At 40.8% G+C, this 21205-nt stretch overlaps 1 pseudogene; it reads left to right on the top strand.

Annotated features, from left to right (window-relative positions):
- LOC117497551 overlaps window positions 1-21205 on the top strand; it is a 112312-nt pseudogene that overhangs the window by 52653 nt on the left and 38454 nt on the right.

Below are 21205 nucleotides of genomic sequence, written 5' to 3' on the forward strand. Positions count from 1 at the left end.
GGTTTCCTGCCAACACCAGATCCTGTCCTGTTGGGGGTCCCGCCGACACCTGCTCCACCAGATTTCCTGCCTACACCTTATCCTGTCCTGTTGGGGGTCCCGCCGACACCTGTCCCGCCAGGGGTCCTGCCAGCTCCATGTTCTGTTCTGTTGGGGGTCCCGCCAACACCTGTCCCGCCGGGGGTCCTGCCAACTCTGTGTCCTGTCCTGTTGGAGGTCCCGCCGACACCTGTTCCACCGGGGGTCCTGCCAACTCTGTGTCCTGTTCCGTTGGAGGTCCAGTCGACACCAGCCCTTGCTCCATCCGGGGTCCCATTGACACCAGTCCATGTCATGTCCAGGATCCCGTCTACGCCTGTTCCGTCGGCTCCGGTTCCTGTCTGGCCGACAACGGGTCCTGCCCGGCCTCCGGAGCTGTCCCGTCAGCGCCTTCCTGCCCGTCCTCCGGAGCTGTCCCGTCATGGCCTTCCTGCCAGTCCTCCGGAGTTGTCCCGTCAGCACCTTCCTGCCCGGCCTCCGGAGCTGTCCCGTCAGCGCCTTCCTGCCCCTCCTCCGGAGCTGTCCCGTTGACGCCTTCTTGTTCGCCCTCGAGCCCGGCCCCCTGAGTGCCGCGGTCTTCGCCCTCGAGCCCGGCCTCCTGAGTTCCCCAGCCGTGGTCTTCGCCCTCGAGCCCGGCCCCCTGACTCTTCCAGCCGCTGCCTTCGCCCTCGAGCCCGGCCCCTTGAGTTCCCCAGCCGTGGTCTTCGCCCTCGAGCCCGGCCTCCTGACTCTTCCAGCCACTGCCTTCGCTCTCATTTCCGGGCCCCTGAGTTCGCCCGCTGTGGCCTTCGCCCCTTTTTGGACTCTGCCTTGCCCACGGGCCGTCCGCCCGGGACCCCTTCCGGGCCCGTCCTCCGGACCCCCTCCACCCACCCTTTTGGTCCTGGTTGTGCGTCCCTCCTCCGGGCCCCCTCCGCCCACCCTTCTAGAGGGTTTTGGACTTTTGGGGGTTTTCTTGGGACGTCTGGAATCCGTCCCTTGAGGGGGGGGTTCTGTTACGGTTTTGTATTTATGTTTTCATTTTCCCACCTTTGTTTTGAAATGTTTTCCTCCTTGTGTCTTCTCTGTTCCTTCTTCCTGTGTTTGCCTTCCTGTCGTTAGTTTCCCTGGTGGTGTCTGATTGTGTTCACCTGTTGCCCTTGTGTTTCTGCCTCCCTTACCCCAGCTGTGTCTTGTCTTGTGATTACCCCTCTCTGTATTTAGTCTTGTCTTCCCCTGTGTGCCTTGTCGGTTCATTGTTGGTTTTTCCTGTCTCCCTCCATGTCCGTCACGGTCAGTTTTTGTGCTACCTATGTGTTTCATGCCATGTTTTTGTTCAGCTTTTAAAATAAAGCTCGCTTTTTGTTTATAGACCTTTTTACCTTTTATTGTAGTCTGCATTTGGGTCCTACCCTTTCCACGCATCCTAACACTAATTACCATTTTTCAAATAAAAAATAAATAACTTTGTTTGTTCCAGGCTCCTGAATCCTTCTCACCTGAACACACAACTGGATCTTCATACAGGTAATGCTAAAACATGACCAAACATTATTTAAATACATTCAAAATATAGGTTTATTTTGAGATGAGGGATGACAGAGACTGATTCTAGCTGTGAGGAACTGCAGGAAGGCTGTGTAAGTCCAGATGTGATTAACTTTATAAACTAATGTGGATCAGAAGTTGAATTATTCAAATAAACACGATAACATTTCTGCTTTCAAATACTGTGAGAGCAAAATAAAACCAACACTGTTTTCTATTTATTCATAAAAACGGTTAAATTAAACCGTTTCTCTCTTCATATTGAGTGATGGAGGCGACATGTCAAACACATGAAGGACTTTAGAGGTTTCTCAGCATGTGATCACACCACACAGCAGGATTTACAGTTATCAGAGAAAGCACTTATTATTACTTTCTAGTAGTTTCTTTATCATTAACCTGTTAACCCCCAAGCCTGTTTTTCAGGTCTCAGGCTCGAAAATGACATTTCCAGAACAAATGAACATAACTACACTTCTAAAAGGGGAACATTAATAATCTTTTTCTCAAAGTAATGATAAACCTGTGAGTTGGATGTAGGAAAGTCAGAATCAATATAGATGTTTTTTATTTTAAAGTAAATTCAGATTGAACATAGTAAAAAACTGTAAATTATAGTGTCCGTCCAAAATATATTTTACTTATAGTGAAAACCACCCTTGAATGATGTGATGGTAGACTAAAAGCTTTAGGAATCCAAAGTACAACATATAATAAGTACCCTGTATCAAGATTGATGCAAAACAATTGACATTTGACCTTTTTAGAGCAGTTTAGCAAAAAGATTTCCACCTCTGGGGTCATTTGGGTGGAAATGGGCGTTTTTGCCGTTTCTCTGGAACCCATTGGTCGATTTTGATGATTGACATCTCTTTTTAACCGTTAGAGCCAATAGAATCAAAGGGGAATTTCCACATACACACCGACGTTACGATTGAGAAGTGGGGGCTATGCGCAAGCAGTTTGCCCAAAACGAAAGCTGTCTTACGCTCTGAAATCTGAAAACTGAAAACTAGTTTTAATGCTGATGGATTATCAGAAATAATTTCAAAGTGACACAGACACATTGGATTAACCTATGGATCAACTTCAGCAGTGTTTTTATCGTTTTAATGCCATTGAAGACAACTTTTGATCAGACAACGACAAAGGTAAGACATATTACCGTGGTTGCTACCTAATGCCACATGTTGTGATGTCTGTTTTTGATTATAATGTCGCAAGTTCTGATCATGGAGTGATGCTATAGATACCTATCGATTCTGTTTACTCTCACGATGCTCATCGATATGTTGGATGTGCAGTTACGATAAGTAATAAGGGTGTTATACCGTGTTTTCTGTGCTAACGGCGCTGGCATTTTTTCGCTCAGGACTAATTCAGAGGCACAGCGTTAGCCTTGTGTTTTTGTTTGCTAAAATGGTTCATATCATCAGTTAGCTGAGTTTCTTCCCTTTACATGGATATGAAACATTCATAGTTTATTAAATATTAAGAAGCCCTCAGACGCTGTTTCCTGCAGATGATGCGTTTTTCCGCGTGGGGACGGGGGGATGGGGTTCAACAGGTTAAACAGACACACAGGTTTTTATCACAATGTGTTAGAGTTAAAAGTAGGATCTATATTATTTCCCGACAATAACAGAGTTACGTCTTAATGCTGATATACTGGGAACATCTGATGGTATTTAGTTTAAAATGTTGAAACTTTATTGGTTTGTTAATTGTGTTTGTGTGCACAGTACATTTTCAGATGCTCAGAGAACCTAAAACATCCTTCATCAATCATTCACATCCACATATTTGTTAAAATTTAAATATGTACATCTCTAATATTGTCAAGTGATTTATTTAATTTCTGTTTCTTTGGTAACAGTCACTAACAGCAGGAGCAGAAACATGTGATCAGATCACACTGACAACACATTATACTATTATAATACATTATTATATATAATATTTCATGGACTAATAGAAAATGTCTATCAGAACATGTCAAATCTCTTTTCATCAAATGTTCGAGGTTAAAATGTTTCCTCTTTTTTAACACATGTTGTAATATATGTATCATTATAGACTTACTGACTGTAGACTCTCAGAGACTGAATGTGAAGTCATGGCCTCAGCTCTGAAGGCTGACCCCTCTCATCTGAGAGATCTGGACCTGAGTTACAACGATCTACTTGATTCAGGAGTGAAGCTGCTGAGTTCTGGACTAAAGAGCCCAAACTGCAGACTGGAGACTCTCAGGTCAGCTTACTGACTGCAGTTCATACAGATCTGTTTGTGTTTATGATTTTATGAATTTACCTGAGAATAAATACAATTAAATTATTATTTTCCACTTTTGCTAATGACTGAATATTCTTCAGAATGACAAAGAGAATTTGAATGTGTGAGGGAGAGTGTTTGAGCTTCCACAGACTCACTCTGTGCTCCATGAGTCAGTGAAGATGCTGTCAGTACTGATGAGCTGTGAGGGAGATGAAGGAGTTGTTAAAGATCTGATCAAAGTTAAAGTTCCAGATTATCAATGGATTGTTTTTACATCATCGCTGACATTCAAACCCTGTTTAACCCTGATCAGATTATTAAACCTAGAGTTATTTTAAACAGGAACATTCTTTTCTAAACTTACATCATGTTTTCTTTATTCAGACTGAGAGACTGCAGTTTGTCAGAGATCAGCTGGGCTACTCTGGTCTCAGCTCTGAAGTCCAACCCCTCCCATCTGAGAGATCTGGACCTGAGTCTCAATGATTTGCAGGATTCAGGAGTGAAGCTGCTGAGAGATCTTCTGGAGACACCAGACTGCAGACTGGAGACTCTCAGGTCAGTTCTCCATCTTTAACTTCCTTTCTGAGATTAATAGAGTTGTGTTGACTCTGAGCTGCTGCAGACTTCAGGCTGATACTACTCTGATCCTCACTGAGCATCTTAATGCTAAAGTATACTTTCTTCTTCTGTGGTTTAGTTCACTGACTGTGGCAGAGCCAGGTTGAACTTTAAATATAAATATAACAAAAAAAACCTCCACTGCATAATTCCCTCTGAACCTTTAAACACCTGAAATACATCTTATTTTCTCCATAATGATTTTAACAAATGATTTGAAATACAATAATTAACCTGTTAAACCCCATCCCTGTTTTTCAGGTCTCAGGCTCGAAAATGACATTTCCAGAACAAATGACCATAACTACACTTCTAAAAGGGGAAAATTAATAATCTTTTTTCTCAAAGTAATGATAAACCTGTGAGTTGGTTGTAGAACAGTCAGAATCAATATAGATGTTTTTTATTTTAAAGAAAATTCAGATTGAACATAGTAAAAAACTGTAAATTATAGTGTCCGTCCAAAAAGTCTTTTTTAGTGAAAACCACCCTTGAATGATGGGATGGTAGACTAAAAGCTTAAGGAATCCAAAGTACAACATATAATAAGTACCCTGTATCAAGATTGATGCAAAACAAGTGACATTTGATCTTTTTAGAGAGGTTTAGCAAAATAAACTCCACCTCTGGGGTGATTTGGGTGGAAATGGGCGTTTTTGCCGTTTCTCTGGAACTTATTGGTCGATTTTGATGATTGACAACTCTTGTTAACCGTTAGAGCCAATAGAATCGAAGGGGAATTTCCACATACACACCAACGTTACCAAAAAAAGTGGGGGCTATGCGCATGCAGTTTCCCCAAATCGAAACCTGTCTCACGCTCTGAAATCTGAAAACTGAAAACTAGTTTTATTTCTTATGGATTATCAGAAATAATTTTCTAACACAGACACATTGGATTAACCTATGGATTAACCTTCAGCAGCGTTTTTTTCGTTTTAATGCCATTGAAGACAACTTTTGATCAGACAACGTCAAAGCTAAGACATATTGCCGTTTTGGCTACCTAGCGCCCCGTGTTGTGATGTCTGTTTTTGTTTATAAAGTCGCAAGTTCTTATCATGGAGTGATGATATATATACCTATCGATTCTGTGTACTCTCACGATGCTAGTCGATTGGTTAGATTTGCAGTTACGATAAGTAATAAGGGTGTTATACCGTGTTTTCTGTGCAAACAGCGTTAGCATTTTTTTTTAAAGTCCTTTCAAAACAAAAGCCCTGGTCTGGTGAAAGACACTTGATGCTAGATAAATGTGTTCAGGTATCTTTGTAATCACACGAGAGGAAGTGAAGGGCTCGTTGAGACAGTCCTTAATGTTCTCTCAGAGCACATTAGACTAGAGGAGGGATGAGGGCTTTCCTCTGAAGCGTCACAGAAGCCACGTCTGCTTCAGCTGATCAGCTGTCAGCTTTAACAGCTCTACACACTTTGGACAGTTTGCTCACATGTGCACTCTGCTCATACTAATATAATGATCTCAGTTCTCATGAAGCAGCAGCAGTGTGTTACCTGTTTAACACACACCTGCTCACCATCAACCACCTGCATCTCATCTTTGTTCTGTGTCCTGCTTAGCGACACAGGATGCATCTAAACTGGCAGAAAGAGTTCATCTTAGCCTACCTATTCATTACCTGCGTCTGTACTCAGGGATATTCTGATTGTGAATGTATGATTTATTAACCCAGAATAAGAGTCTTTTTTTAACTCTGGAGATGACTTATTAGACTTAAAGCTTCAGGGTACTAGAGCTCGTTTTCTCTTTTTCTGTCTCACAATTTTTAACCCGTTCAACCCGGAGGCCCCCGCCCACTTAACTGGAAGAAACTCAGCTAACTGACGATACGAACCATTTTTACCGAAACAAAACACAACACTCACAAGAAGCGTCTAAATGAGCCCTGAGCGAAGAAATGCTAACACACTTAGCACAGAACTCTAGGTATAAATACCCTTATTACATATCGGATCTGCACAAACAAGATAGCGATTAGCAAGCTGAGATTCCACAGATTCTAGGGGTATAAGTATCATCACTGAGCGATCAGAACTCGTGACAGGGGAAGCAAACACAGACATCACAACACAGAGCTTTACGGAGCAAAAACGGGACATTGTCTTACCAATGCTGTTGTTCTGATCAAAAGTTGTGTTCAATGGCATTAAAACGATAAAAACGCTGCTGAAGGTTAATCCAATGTGTCTGTGTCACTTTGAAATGATTATTGATAATCCATCGTCATATTTATGGCAAAAACGGATTTTTCATATATAGCTATTATGATAGCTACGAGAGTGTATGACAGCTTCCGGTTTTGGGCATTCTGGCTGCGCATCACTCTATTCACCAATGGGTAATGTTTAGATGAATTTTAGGAACTCCCCCTCGATTATATTGGCTCTAACGGTTAAAAAGAGAGGTCAATCATCAAAATCGAACGATGGGTTCCAGAGATATGGAAAATCCACCCAAATGACCCCAGAAGTGTTTTTTTTTTGTTAACGTCTCTAAAAAGGTCAAATGTCACTTGTTTTGCATCAACTTGATACAGGGTACTTATTATATGTTATAGTTTTGAATAGTAGACTAAAGCTTTTAGTCTACTATCCCATCATTCAAGGGTGGTTTTCACTATAAGTAAGGTTTTTTTCAGACGGACACTATAATTTATATTTTTTTTACGATGTTCAATCTGAATTTACTTTAAAATAAAATAAATCTATATTGATCCTGACTTCTCTACATCCAACTCATACGTTTATCATTGCTTTGAGAAAAAAGATTATTAATTTACTCCTTTTAGAAATGAAGATACCGTCATTTGTTCTGGGAATGTCATTTTCGAGCCTGAGACCTGAAATACAGGCTCAGGGCTGAACAGGTTAACCTGTTTGGAGTTTCCACTTTCTAAACTTCTTCAGCTCTGAACAGATTATTAAACTTGGAATTATATCAAAGAGGAACATTGTTTTCTAAAGTTACATCATGTTTTCTTTATTCAGACTGGAGCGCTGCAGGTTGTCAGAGATCAGCTGTTCTGCTCTGGTCTCAGCTCTAAAGTCTGACCCCTCCCCTCTGAGACATCTGGACCTGAGCTACAACAAGCTGCAGGATTCAGGAGTGGAGCTGCTGAGAGATCTTCTGGAGAGTCCAGCCTGCAGACTGGAGACCCTCAGGTCAGTTCACTGACTCTCTGTTACTGCTGTAGATCTCATATGTTCAGTTTCTAATTGAACCTTATTTATGTACATTAATAACTTACATCCATAGACTAGTAAATGTCCCTTTTTTTCTATTTTAATTTTCACGTACTAAATGAAGAACTGCAGACATAAATGCTGACTGTTTTTTAAAGGAACTGTAATAGATGTTAATTGTTCAAAGTAAATCTATGTATTTAATATTTAGTAAACGATAACATCTGAATAAAGTTCACCTGAAGTAATATTAGTTGTACATGATAAAGTTTACTTTCTGAAGTAGACAGATTTTTTGTTCCCATTCATTTCAATGTTGAGTAACACATCTGATTAAATTATGAACAGATATTTATCCTCATCATGTTTTCTTTATTCAGACTGAGGTACTGCAGGTTGTCAGAGATCAGCTGTTCTACTCTGGCCTCAGCTCTGAAGTCCAACCCCTCCCATCTGAGAGAGCTGGACCTGAGTTTCAACACTCTGCAGGATTCAGGAGTGGAGCTGCTGAGAGATCTTCTGGAGAGTCCAGACTGCAGACTGGAGACTCTCTGGTCAGTAAGGGGTCTCTGCTGGTTCAGCAGTATTGTATTAAACACAGTGAGGTGTTTCTCTCACTGGGGAATCATAACAAATCAGTGATGTTACCCACTGACTGAAGGCTCTTTCATTCTTCCATCAACTGCAGAAGGCCAGCTAAAACTGCAAAGCCAAACTTTAATAATCAACTTTCTAACAGACATATGGGATTTTACAGAAGAGTGGGAAAGGTAGTCTGTTTTTATAGGATGTTTTTAGTTTCTAATTACTGGTTACTTCCTGTAATGCAGCTGAGAGCTGTGGCAGTCAGTCGTAGTGTTTGTAGAGAAGATATGATGGCATGGAAAGCATGAGATCAGGACTCTGAAGCTGACTCAAACAACAAACACTTATTTTAAACTTCATCTAAACTGTTGGATTTTGTTCATCCCTACAGGATCACAGGAGAGAAGATCACAGCCAAGATCCAAAAGACCTGTGAGTACTGAAACCATATCCTCCATTCATCAAGATATTTTACAATCAATCTAATCTTAACCTGTTGAGTCTTATTGCCCCCGCCGGCGGTGGCAAAACACAACATCTTGCAAGAAACAGCGTCTCAGGGCTTCTTAACAATTAACAACCTATTCATGTGTCATACCCACTTAACGGGAAGAAACTCAGCTAACTAACGATATGAACAATTTTTACCGAAACGAAACACAAGTGCAACACCAAGCGTCTAAAGCGAAGCTGAACTAGCAGCCAGGAAAGAGCAAGAAAACAACACAGCCACAACAGAGCCATAACTATAAATATGTCTTACCTTTGCTTTTTTCTGATCAAAAGTTGTGTTCAAGGGCATAAAAACACTGCTGAAGGTTAATCCAATGTCTCTGTGTCACTTGAAATGATTACTGATAATCTATCATTATATTTATTTGGTAATAAACGGCGTATATAGTTTAGCCGGCCGGAGCATCCGGTTTGGGACGTGCTGTGTAAGAGTCATTCTAACTGACCAATGGTAATGTTTACATGGATTTATGAACTGCCCCTCGATTCTACTGGCTCTATCGGTTACAAATAGGTGTCAATCACCCAATTTGACCAATGGGTTCCAGAGATAGGACCCTGCGTAATGTGTAGGTCTGAATGGCAGCTGGCGCCTCATTACTCTTTGTGGCCAAAAAAGGTATAGAGGTCTGGGTGAATTCTCCAAAAAGGTCAAAAACAGTTGTATTTGAATGGAATGAATACCTATAGTGATATTTCAATGGAATAAAATGAGTTTTACAGTGTGGTACCTGAAAAGGTCAAATGGCACTGATGATAACCAAATGTACCCAAAGGTGAGTCCACCTGGACCTACCTGTGCCAAAATATTCTAAAAAAATTAAAGTTTCACTAAATTTGCATCTATCCTGACACAGGATACTTATGATATATTGTGGTATTGAAGCCCAGGGCTTAACATGTTAAAAGGTCTTTATAGTACAACAAAAACATATTTTAATTCCATTTTGTTACAGCTCTATTCATTTTGGCTGCTAATGTTTCTCTTTGTTCAAGTTTAATTATTATTTTTCTGTGTCACCTCTTCTCTCCATAAGGTGACTCCGATGTGGAACAGGAAGTGAAGACAGACAGAAAGGTGAGAGAGGAGCAGTTGTACAGAGTGAAGTGTATTTATTTCACCACTGAATTAAAATCTAATTGTTAGGGCTTTCAAGTTAAACGTTAAAACGCTCGCAATTTATTTAAAAACCTTAACGCGTTAAAAGAAAATCACATTACCAAGTTCGACCCTACTTCCTGTTACACCAGCACGACTTTAAGTGTGGAAGTGAAAAGGCAAAGAGAGTGGAGGGATCTAACACATGTAGAGGCAAATGTTACTGTACGAACATTCCCGAATCAAAAGCCCTGGATAAACAGCGAGGTGCGTACCAAGCTGAAAGCACGCACTATCGCGCACAGAGCTGGAGATTTGGATAAGTTCAGGAATTCTAGGTATAAACTCAGGAGAGCTTTCAGCAATGCAAAGAGACAATACAAAGACAAAGTGGAGTCTGACTTCAAAGGCTGCAACACCTGGAACATGTGGGCGGGACTAAGAACAATGACAGACAACAAAGGAGCAGCGGGGGATGCTGCGAGACTGTTTGCGTTCGCATCTCTCCCAGACGAGCTGAACTGTTTTTTTGCAAGCTTCGAGAGCACTCAGCCTGTGGAAATACAGAAGGACCAGGAGCCCTGCCCTTTTGTTTTAAATAGGGCAGATGTGTGCAAATCCTTTAAAAGGGTTAACCCACACAAGGCTCCTGGACCTGATGGCATCCCTGGCCGTATTCTCACGGTGTGTGCAGTTCAGCTGGCAGAGGTGTTCACAGACATCTTCAACAGGTCCCTGCTGCAGTCTGTAGTCTCCACATGCTTCCAACACTCCACCATCGTTCCTGTCGAAACATCACATCCTCCACCCTGATCCTTAACACCGGAGCCCCTCAAGGCTGCGTGCTCCGCCCTCTCCTCTGCTCCCTGTTCACACACGACTGCGTGGCCACACACAACTCCAACACCATCGCGAAGTTTGCTGACAACACAACCGTCATCGGCCAGATCACCGACGGCAACGAGGCGGCGTACAGAGAGGAGGTCGAAAACCTGTCATCTTGGTGCCAGGATAACAACCTCCATCTCAACATCAGCAAAACAAAGGAGCTGATTGTATAGATACGGTAGAGAGAGTCCGCAGCTTCAGGTTCCTCGGTGTCCACATCACTGAGGACCTGACATGGACTCTTCACACCACCACCATCACCAAAAAAGCTCGACAGCGGCTCTTCTTCCTCCGCAGGCTGAGGAGGTTCAATATGGACTCCAGGATACTCTGCAACTTCTACAGGTGCACCATAGAGAGTATCCTGACTGGCTGCTTCACGGCCTGGTACGGCAGCTGCACCGACCTCAATCGTAAGGCTTTACAGAGGGGGGTGAAAACTGCACAGAACATCACCAGGACAGAGCTGCCATCCATGGAGGACCTTTACTCCCAGCGGCTCAGGAAGAAAGCCCTCAGGATTACAAAAGACCCCCAATCACCCCAGCCACAAACTGTTCTGCCTGCTGCCATCTTGCAGGTGGTACCGCAGCATCCGGACTAAAACCACCAGACTCAGAGACAGCTTCATCCCACAGGCCATAAGACTGTTAAACACCTGAACTTGAATTACTTGCACTATTTGTTTGTGTTTATCTGTTTTATTGTGTTGCTCTGTTGGAGGAGCCTGTGACCTAAGATTTTCATCGTCATAACTACACTGTAGCTATGCACGTATGATCAATAAAAGCCTTGAACCTTGAACAAGCCACATGTGTTGCTGACTGGAGACCACTGGCCCTCAGTGAGAGTCATCACTTCCTCGCTGTAATGGCACACCTCATCCATGACTAACTCGTTCTTTAGATGGCTGATAACGGAGGGAAGGCATTTTGATGAAGCATGTTCCAGTTTGTTGAAGTTGCACAGGAGAGGATGGAGGAGAGGGTCACCACTGTAAGAACAGATAGTGCTCGCCATAAGGTTATCGTTGAAAAATGACTGGGAAGATTTCAATTTACCGGAGAAATGGGAAATATTCCTGCCAACTATTGTCTGGGTTGATCTTTTAACTTAAAAACAATTGATAAAGGAGGCTTTACAAAGACTGACATCATCAAGACATATAGATTTTGATATATTAAAGTAGTTGTTATTGAAAAATTCAGGTCTACATAACTGCTGAGCGCTGTCAGGGATGAAGAGCAATTTGCACTGCAGCTGCTGAGCTGCTTACTATGTGACCAGGTACGAGAGAAGATGCAAATCAATATCTTAATACAAGTCAGTTCTACAATACTTTAGATTACTCAGGATTAATCACAGATTATCATTGTGATTAACGCCATCACATGTTTTAATTGATCGAGACTGCTCGTAGTTATTGGTAATTGTTTGATGGCATCAAGACAATACTGATACCGTGGGGTATTGATGATCATGAGAAAGGTGAGGGATCAGCCAAGAACTACACAGGAGGAACTTGTTAATGATCTCAAGGCAGATGGGACTACAGTCACCAAGACAACTATTGGTAACACACGATACCGTAATGGATCAAATCCTGCAGCGCCTGAAGGCCCCCCGCTCAAGAAGACATGTCTGAAGTTTGACAACGAACATCTGAATGATTCAGAGAAGGCTTGGGACCAGATGATGTGGTCAGATGAAAAAAAAATGTTGATCTTTGGCATCAACTCGACCCGCCGTGTTTGGAGGAAGACAAATGCTGACTATAACCCGAAGAACACCATCCCCACCGTCCAGCATGGAGGTGGAAACATTATGCTTTGGTTTCTCTGCTAAGGGGACAGGAGGACATCCCTGCATCGAGGAGAGGATGGAAGGGGCCATGCACCGTAAAATATCGGCCGATAGCCTCCTTCCCTCAGCCAGGACACTGTAATTGGTCATGGAGGGGTCTTCCAGCAGGACAATGATCCTGAACATACGGCCAAGGCAACACAGGAGTGGATAAAGAAGAAGCACATTCAGGTGATGGAGTGGCATAGCCAGTCTCCGGACCTTAATCCCATAGAAAATATGTGGAGGTAGCTGAGCTTCGAGAGGCAAGCATCAGCCTCAAAACCTGAAGGATTTGGAGAGGATCTTCAGAGAGGATGTTCTGGATGTTCTGTTCTTTTTCATATTCTTACTCTCACTGTTAAAATAAACATATCATTGAAATTACAGACTGTTAATTTCTTTGTAAGTGGGTAAACTTACAAAATCAGCAGGGGATCAAATACTTATTTCCTCCACTGTATATGACGATGCCATTTAAAGTATCTGGATCCCCGATGAAATGGGAAATATTCTTACTGGCTGGTATTTCTGTGCTGTGATTGGATGGTAATACTGTGCTGTGATTGGCTGGTACTTCTGTTCTGTGATTGGCTGGTAATATTGTGCTGTGATTGGATGTTAATACTGTGCTGGGATTGGCTGGTAATACTGTGCTATGATTGGCTGGTAATACTGTGCAGTGATTGGCTGGTACTTGTGTTCTTCGATTGGCTGGTGATACTGTGCTGTGATTGGTTGTTAATACTGTGTTTTGACCGTTTGAAATTGACAATGAACTCAGATGATCCAGACTAATTTGCATTTTTCAAATAAAAAATAAATAACTTTGTTTATTCCAGGCTCCTGAATCCTTCTCACCTGAACACACAACTGGATCATCATACAGGTAATGCTAAAACATGACCAAACATTATTTAAACACTTTCAAAATATATATTTATTTTGAGATGAGGACAGACAGAGACTGATTCCAGCTGTGAGGAACTGCAGGAAGGCTGTGTAAGTCCAGATGTGATTAACTTTATAAATTAATGTGGATCAGAAATTTAATTATTCAAATAAACACTAACTTTTCTGCTTTCAAATACTGTGAGAGCAAAATAAAACCAACACTGTTTTCTATTTATTTACAAAAATAGTTAAATTGAACCATTTCTCTCTTCATATTGAGTGATGGAGGCGACATGTCAAACACATGAAGGACTTTAGAGGTTTCTCAGCATGTGATCACACCACACAGCAGGATTTACAGTTATCAGAGAAAGCTGTTATTATTAATTTCTTGTAGTTTCTTTATCATTAAACAGACACACACGTTTTTATCGAAATGTATAAGAGTTTAAAATAAGATCTATATCATTTCCCACCAATAACAGAGTCATGTCTTAATGCTGATATACTGGGAACATCAGTTCAGTTGAAAATATTGAAACTTTATTGGTTTGTTAATTGTGTTTGTGTGTGCAGTACATTTTCAGATGCTCAGAAAAGCCAAAACATCCTTCATCCATCACATCCAAATATTAATTAACATTTAAATATGTACATCTCTAATATTGTCAAGTGATTTATTTCATTTCTGTTTCTTTGGTAACAGTCACTGACAGCAGGAGCACAGACATGTGATCAGATCACACTGACAACACATTAAACTCTATTATAATACATTATTACATTGATTATTACATTGAATAACAGAAAATGTCTATCAGAACAAGTCAAATATGTTTTAATCAAATGCTTGAGTTTAATATGTTTCCTCTTCTTTAACACATGTTGTAATATATGTGTTATTATAGACTTTCTAACTGTGGACTCTCAGAGACTGAATGTGAAGTCGTGGCCTCAGCTCTGAAGTCTGACCATTCCCATCTGAGAGATCTGGACCTGAGTAACAACGAACTGCAGGATTCACTAGTGAAGTTGCTGAGTTCTGGACTAAAGAGTCCAAACTGCAGACTGGAGACTCTCAGGTCAGTTCACTGACTGCAGTTAATACAGATCTGTTTGTGTTTATGATTTTCAGAATTTGCTTGAGATAAAATACATTTTAATATTTTTTCTCACTTTTGCTAATGAGTGAATATTGATCAGAATAACAGAGAGAAGGTGAATGTGTGAGGGAGAGTGTTTGAGCTTCCACAGACTCACACTGTGATCCATGAGTCAGTGAAGAAGGAGTTGTTAACCTGTTACGCACCGCCCCCCCCCGGTACCGGGCGGATAAACGCGTCATTTGCAGGAAACAAAGTCTAAGGAATCTTAATATTTAATAAACTATGAATGTTTTATATCCATGTAACGGGAAGAAACTCAGCTAACTGATATTTTTTTTTTTTAAATCCAAAAAAACCCCACAATGCTAACACTCAGCCTCTGAATTAGCCACGAGCGAAAAAATATAACCTAAAACTGCACCTAAACTCACTCATAACTCCCTTATTACTTATCCTAGATGCACAGCCAACCCCTCGATTAGCATCTCCTGGAGACACAGAATCTGGGGGTGCCCACCTCAACACTCAGTGATAAACATTTGCGACGCTATAAACGAAAGCGTACATCATAACATGTGGAGCTAGGTAGCTAGAAACGCTAACATGGCTTACCTTGGTCAAAACTGGTCTTCAATGGCATTAAAACGATAACAAAACGATGCTGCAGTTAATCCATAGGTTAATCCAATGTGTCTGTGTCCTATTTGAAATGATTTCTGATAATCCATAAGCAATAAAACTGCTTTTTCGTTTCCAAATGTCAGAGCGAGAGATCGGTCCACACAAAATCCGCACAAAAAGCCCCCACCGTTTGTTTTCACAACGAGTGTGTGTGGGGGCCTCCCCCTTCGATTCTATTGGCTCTAACGGTCAGAAAGAGGTGTCAACCATCAAAATCGACCAAGGGGGGCCAGAGATATGGAAAAAAAAACATTTTCACCCAAATCACCTCAGAGGTGCGGTGGTTTTGGCTAAACCTCTCTAAAAAGGTCAAATGTCACTTGTTTTGCATCAATCTTGATACAGAGTACTTATTATATGTTGTACTTTGGATTCCTAAAGCTTTTAGTCTACTAACCCATCATCCAAGGGTAGTTTTCACTATAAGTAAAAAAGAATATTTGGACGGACACTAACATTTACAGTTTTTTACTATGTAAAATCTGAATTTCTTTAAAATAAAAAACATCTATATTGATTCTGACACTTCTACATCCAACTCACAGATGTAACCTTGCTTTGATAAAAGAAATTATTCATATAACCCTTTTAGAAGTTAAGTTGTAGTCATTTGTAAAGTTCCAGATTATCATTGGATTGTTTCTACATCATCACTGACATTAAAACCCTGTTTAACTCTGATCACATTATTAAACCTGGAGTTATTTCAAACAGGAACATTGTTTTCTAAAGTTACATCATGTTTTCTTTATTCAGACTGAGTGGCTGCAGGTTGTCAGAGATCAGCTGTTCTGCTCTGATCTCAGCTCTGAAGTCCAACATCCATCTGAGAGATCTGGACCTGAGTTACAACGATCTGCAGGATTCAGGAGGGAAGATGCTGACCGATCTTCTGGAGAGTCCAGACTGCAGACTGGAGACTCTCAGGTCAGTTCTCCATCTTTAACTTCTATGCTGAGATCAATATGTATATATCAAAGTGCTGCTCGAGCACCGAGCGATGTTTGCAGCTCGCGTTAGAGGCTGTTCACCAGAGTTTCCGTTAAAATATTTGGTGGTCAACATGTCCATTAAATGTAAAATATTCCGCACAAAATTGCCAGTCAAAGGTCTTCTTTGTTATTTATTGAGCTTTAAAACAAATTGATATGATTCAATATTAACTTGTTAAGCCCGAGAGACCCCGGTACCGGGGCACTCCCACAACATCTTGCAGGAAACAGTGTCTGAGGGCATGTTCATTTAATAAACTATGAATGTTTTATATCCATGTAACGGGAAGAAACTCATCTAAATGATCCTTTTTATTTAAAAAAAAAAAAAAAACACAATGCTAACGCTGAGCCTCTGAATTAGCAACGAGCGAAAAATGCTAACAGATTACTGCACCGAAAATCACTCACAAAACTTTATTATTTATCTTTTCTGCACATCCAACACATCGTTTCACATCGTGAGTTGACACAGAATCGATGGGTACATACATTATCACTCAATGATACAAACTCGCGACTTTATAAACAAAAACAGACATCAAAACATGTGGCGCTAGGTAGCTAAAAACGCTAACATGGCTTACCTGTGTCATTGTCTTGTCAAAAGTGGTCTTCAATGGCATTACAATGATAAAAACGCTGCTGAAGTTAATCCATAGGTTAATCCAATGTGTCTGTGTCCCTTTGAAATGATTTCTGATAATCCATAAGCATTAAAACTGCTTTTCCGTTTCCAGATGTCAGAGCTAGAGTATAGGTTCGCTCTGATGCAAAACTGCATGCGCAAAGCCCCCGCCTTTTTTTTGTACCATGTGTGTGAGAGGGGAGATCCCCCTTCGATTCTATTGGCTCTAACGGTCAGAAAGAGATGTCAATCACCAAAATCGACCACTGGGTTCCAGAGAAACGGTAAAACCCCCATTTCCACCCAAATCACCTCAGAGGTGGAGTCTTTTTTGCTAAACCTCTCTAAAAAGGTCAAATGTCACTTGTTTTGCATAAATCTTGATACAGGGTACTTATTATATGTTGGATTCCTAAAGCTTTTAGTCTACTAACCCATCATCCAAGGGTAGTTTTCAATGTTCAATCTGAATTGTCTTTAAAATAAAAAACATCTATATTGTTCTGACTTCTCTACATCCAACTCACAGGTTTATCATTACTTTGAGGAAAAAGATTATTAATTTAACCCTTTTAGAAGGGAAGATATGGTCATTTGTTCTGGGAATGTCATTTTCGAGCCTGAGACCTGAAAAACAGGCTCAGGGCTAAACAGGTTAAACAAATGAATTATAGTAGATTAAATATATTTTTCAAAAGTGTACAGTAATTTATAATAACACGGGAATAATAAACGGAGCGCTCTCTCCCTCTCCTGACAGCCCGTCAGTATCCGTCTCATGCAGCTCGCTGATTCAGTGACCCGACTGTAAAAAATAAACATATCTATAACTAGTTTAGGTTGTTTGAGAGGTAATTAAAATAGCTAAGTGTGATTTTCTAACCTGAAGTGTGTGTTTTGCTCCGCTCACCGCTGCAGGTGATCATGCAGAACTGCGTCTCGACTCGTCAGCAGCAGCTGATCTCTCTCTCCCGTCAGATTAGACTTCACTCGCGTTTATGTCCATATCGATCAGATCTAGCTAGTTCTAGCTAATGATATGACTACCTGCTTATCAAAAGACACATACACAATAAGCGTCGCTATGCAACCGGGTGAGGCCACAAAGTATAGCGCAGCATTATGCATTTGTTTACATGCCCACCAGAACCCCGAGGCATTACCAGCAGATCAACGCACAATCAACCCATACAGGACATCTCTTTCTCCACATTAAATGTTAGACATTAAAATGTACTATTCTTGTCTGTCACATAAGTGGCGCAACTGATGCGGTATTGTGCTAAGGGGAAATTAATTTGACCGGAGAGATTTAGATTTGCCGGACTTCAGCATATGTTGCCGGTCAAAGTCCGGTAATTACCACCTAACGGAAACTCTGCTGTACACGTGCCGGCTTTCTGCTGCTTAAATCCACTGCTGTGATGAACAAGCTCCCAGAATGCAACACGACTGCGCTCAGAGTAAAAATAATAAAACAGATGGAGCATGATTTAACTTCAGGAACTAACTGTCCATACAAGTCTGGATGGTTTGGTGGGAAAGTTTGAATATATGTAACTGGCGGTACTTTATGAATATGAAGTGTTTATCGTCTCTCTTCCACTGTCACATAGAGTAGTTACACAGCAGAGACAGCACTACAGCGCTCTGGTGACCGGACGTTTACTGACTCTCCTGCTGAATCTGACTGGCCATAGTTTATTAACAGTGGTTGGATTTCCTTTCAATCGAGCCACAGCAGCGTCAGAGGAACGCTTCAGCACAGACCTCACTACAGACAGCGCCTCGTGGCTATGTAGGCTGACATTTCTCAATGAAATATTAATATACATGCCTTGATGATGTCATTCTTTATAAAGCCTCCCCCCACGTTATTGAGCGAGGGCTTTTGTTCTTCATTATCTTCTGAGAGTCCCTTCCCTCTCCCCAAAGATAATTTGATCATTTAGTAAGACCAAGAGCAGAAACTAAAGAGCCTGCAGTCTCCTCTCTGTTCACTGGTTTAACAAATACAACTATTGAAATAAGAAAACACGGAATATCCGCTCAATTTCACTTTTTCTGTTTTAAAGTTTTTAACCTGTTTGGAGTTTCCACTTTCTAAACTTCTTCAGCTCTGATCACATTATTAAACCTGGAGTTATTTCAAACAGGAAAATTGTTTTCTAAAGTTTCATCAAATTTTCTTTATTCAGACTGGAGAGCTGCAAATTGTCGGAGATCACCTGTTCTGCTCTGGCCTCAGCTCTGAAGTCCAACCCCTCCCATCTGAGAGATCTGGACCTGAGTCTCAACGATCTGCAGAATTCAGGAGTGAAGCTGCTGAGAGATCTTCTGGAGAGTCCAGACTGCAGACTGGAGACTCTCAGGTCAGTTCATTGACTCTCTGTTACTGCTGGAGATCTCATTGTTTCATTAGTTATTCAACCTAATTCTTCATCATACATATATTATATCCATACGTTTGTAAATGTTGTCGTAACAGTTGATTGTTTCCTAAATAAACTATTATTCTTCCACTGTTATTTATTAAAGTATATGTATGTTTTCTTTAGTAAATGGTCTGCATAAAGAAGGTCCTCTGAACTAATATTAGTTTCACATAGTTTACTTTCTGACAGAAATCTTTATGTTCCCATCATTTAGACGTGTTTTCACAGATAATAAACAGAAGGCTGATATAATGATGATCCACAATAACAGAATGACAGTCACTGTTATTCAGGGAAAAGCTCATTGATTAGGACGCAGTAATGTTGAGCTACACATTTCAGACCTGAACATCAGACTGGATTATAAACAGACTTTTATCCTCATCATGTTTTCTTTATTCAGTCTGAGGTGGTGCAGTTTGTCAGAGATCAGCTGGGCTACTCTGATCTCAGCTCTGAAGTCCAACCCCTCCCATCTGAGAGTTCTGGACCTGAGTCTCAACGATCTAGAGGATTCAGGAGTGAAGCTGCTGAGAGATCTTTTGGAGAGTCCAGACTTCAGACTGGAGACTCTCAGGTCAGTTCTCCATCTTTAACTTCCTTTCTGAGATGAAGAGAGTTGTGTTGACTCTGAGCTGCAGACATCAGGCTGATATTACACTGATCCTCACTGAGCATCTTAATGCTAGAGTCTACTTTTTTCTTCTGTGGTCTAGTTCAGAGCCATGTTGATCTTTAAATTGAAATATAACAACAAAAAAACCTTCACTGCAGACATTCCTATAAACCTTTAAACACCTGAAATATATCTTATTTTCTGCATAATGATTTTAACAAATTATTTAAAATAAAATAATTAAATATGTCTATTAACCTCTTAAGCACGGCGGTCCCCCCATTGGACCCCTCCCACCTTTTTGTTTTCGAGATAATGTCTCAGGGCTTCTTAACATTTATGAAACTATTAATGTGTAGCACCAGATTAACGGGAAGAATCTCAGCTAACTGAAGATATGAACCATTTTTACCAAAACAAAACACAAGTCTCATAAAAAGGGTCTCAATGACCCCTGAGCGAAAAAATTCTAACGCACTGCGGCACACAATTCAAGATAAAGATACCCTTATTACTTATCGTAGCTGCACATACAATATAGCCTATTAAAGCTGAGACTCCACTGATTATTTAGGTATAGTATCATCACTGAGCGATCCGAACTTGCGACAGGGGAAGCAAACACAGACATCACAACACGTACCTTTACGGAGCTTTTACGGCAGATCGTCTCACCGTAGCTGTCAATTAGGTCAAAAGACGTGTTCAATGGCATTAAAACGAAAAAAAAATGTCTACAACTGTTGATCCATAGGTTGATAATGTACCTGTACCTTTTAAAAAATTATTTATAATCCATAATTCAATTTTTTATGTAAAAATCGGAGCGGAAAAGTTAGCTGCTAATGGTAGCCACCAGAGTGTATGCAGCTTCCGGTTTTGGTAACGCGTCACTCTCACTCCTTATTTGTTAACGTTTTGGTGTGTATATAACTTTCCCTCGATTCCATTGGCTCTAGCGGTTATAAAGAGATTTCATTCATCAATATCGACCAAGGGGGGGCCAGAGATAGGTCAAATCCACCCAAATGACCCCAGAAGTGTTTCTTTTGGCTAAATCTCTCTAAAAAGGTCAAATTTCACTTGTTTTGCATCAATCTTGATACAGGGTACTTATTATATGTTGTACTTTGGATTCCTAAAGCGTTTAGTCTACTAACCCATCATCCAAGGGTAGTTTTCACTATAAGTAAAAAATTATTTTTGGACGGACACTATCATTTACAGTTTTTTACTATGTAAAATCTGAATTTTCTTTAAAATA

The sequence above is a fragment of the Trematomus bernacchii genome, unplaced genomic scaffold (assembly GCF_902827165.1).
Source record: "Trematomus bernacchii unplaced genomic scaffold, fTreBer1.1, whole genome shotgun sequence".
In the NCBI taxonomy this organism is placed as follows: domain Eukaryota; kingdom Metazoa; phylum Chordata; class Actinopteri; order Perciformes; family Nototheniidae; genus Trematomus; species Trematomus bernacchii.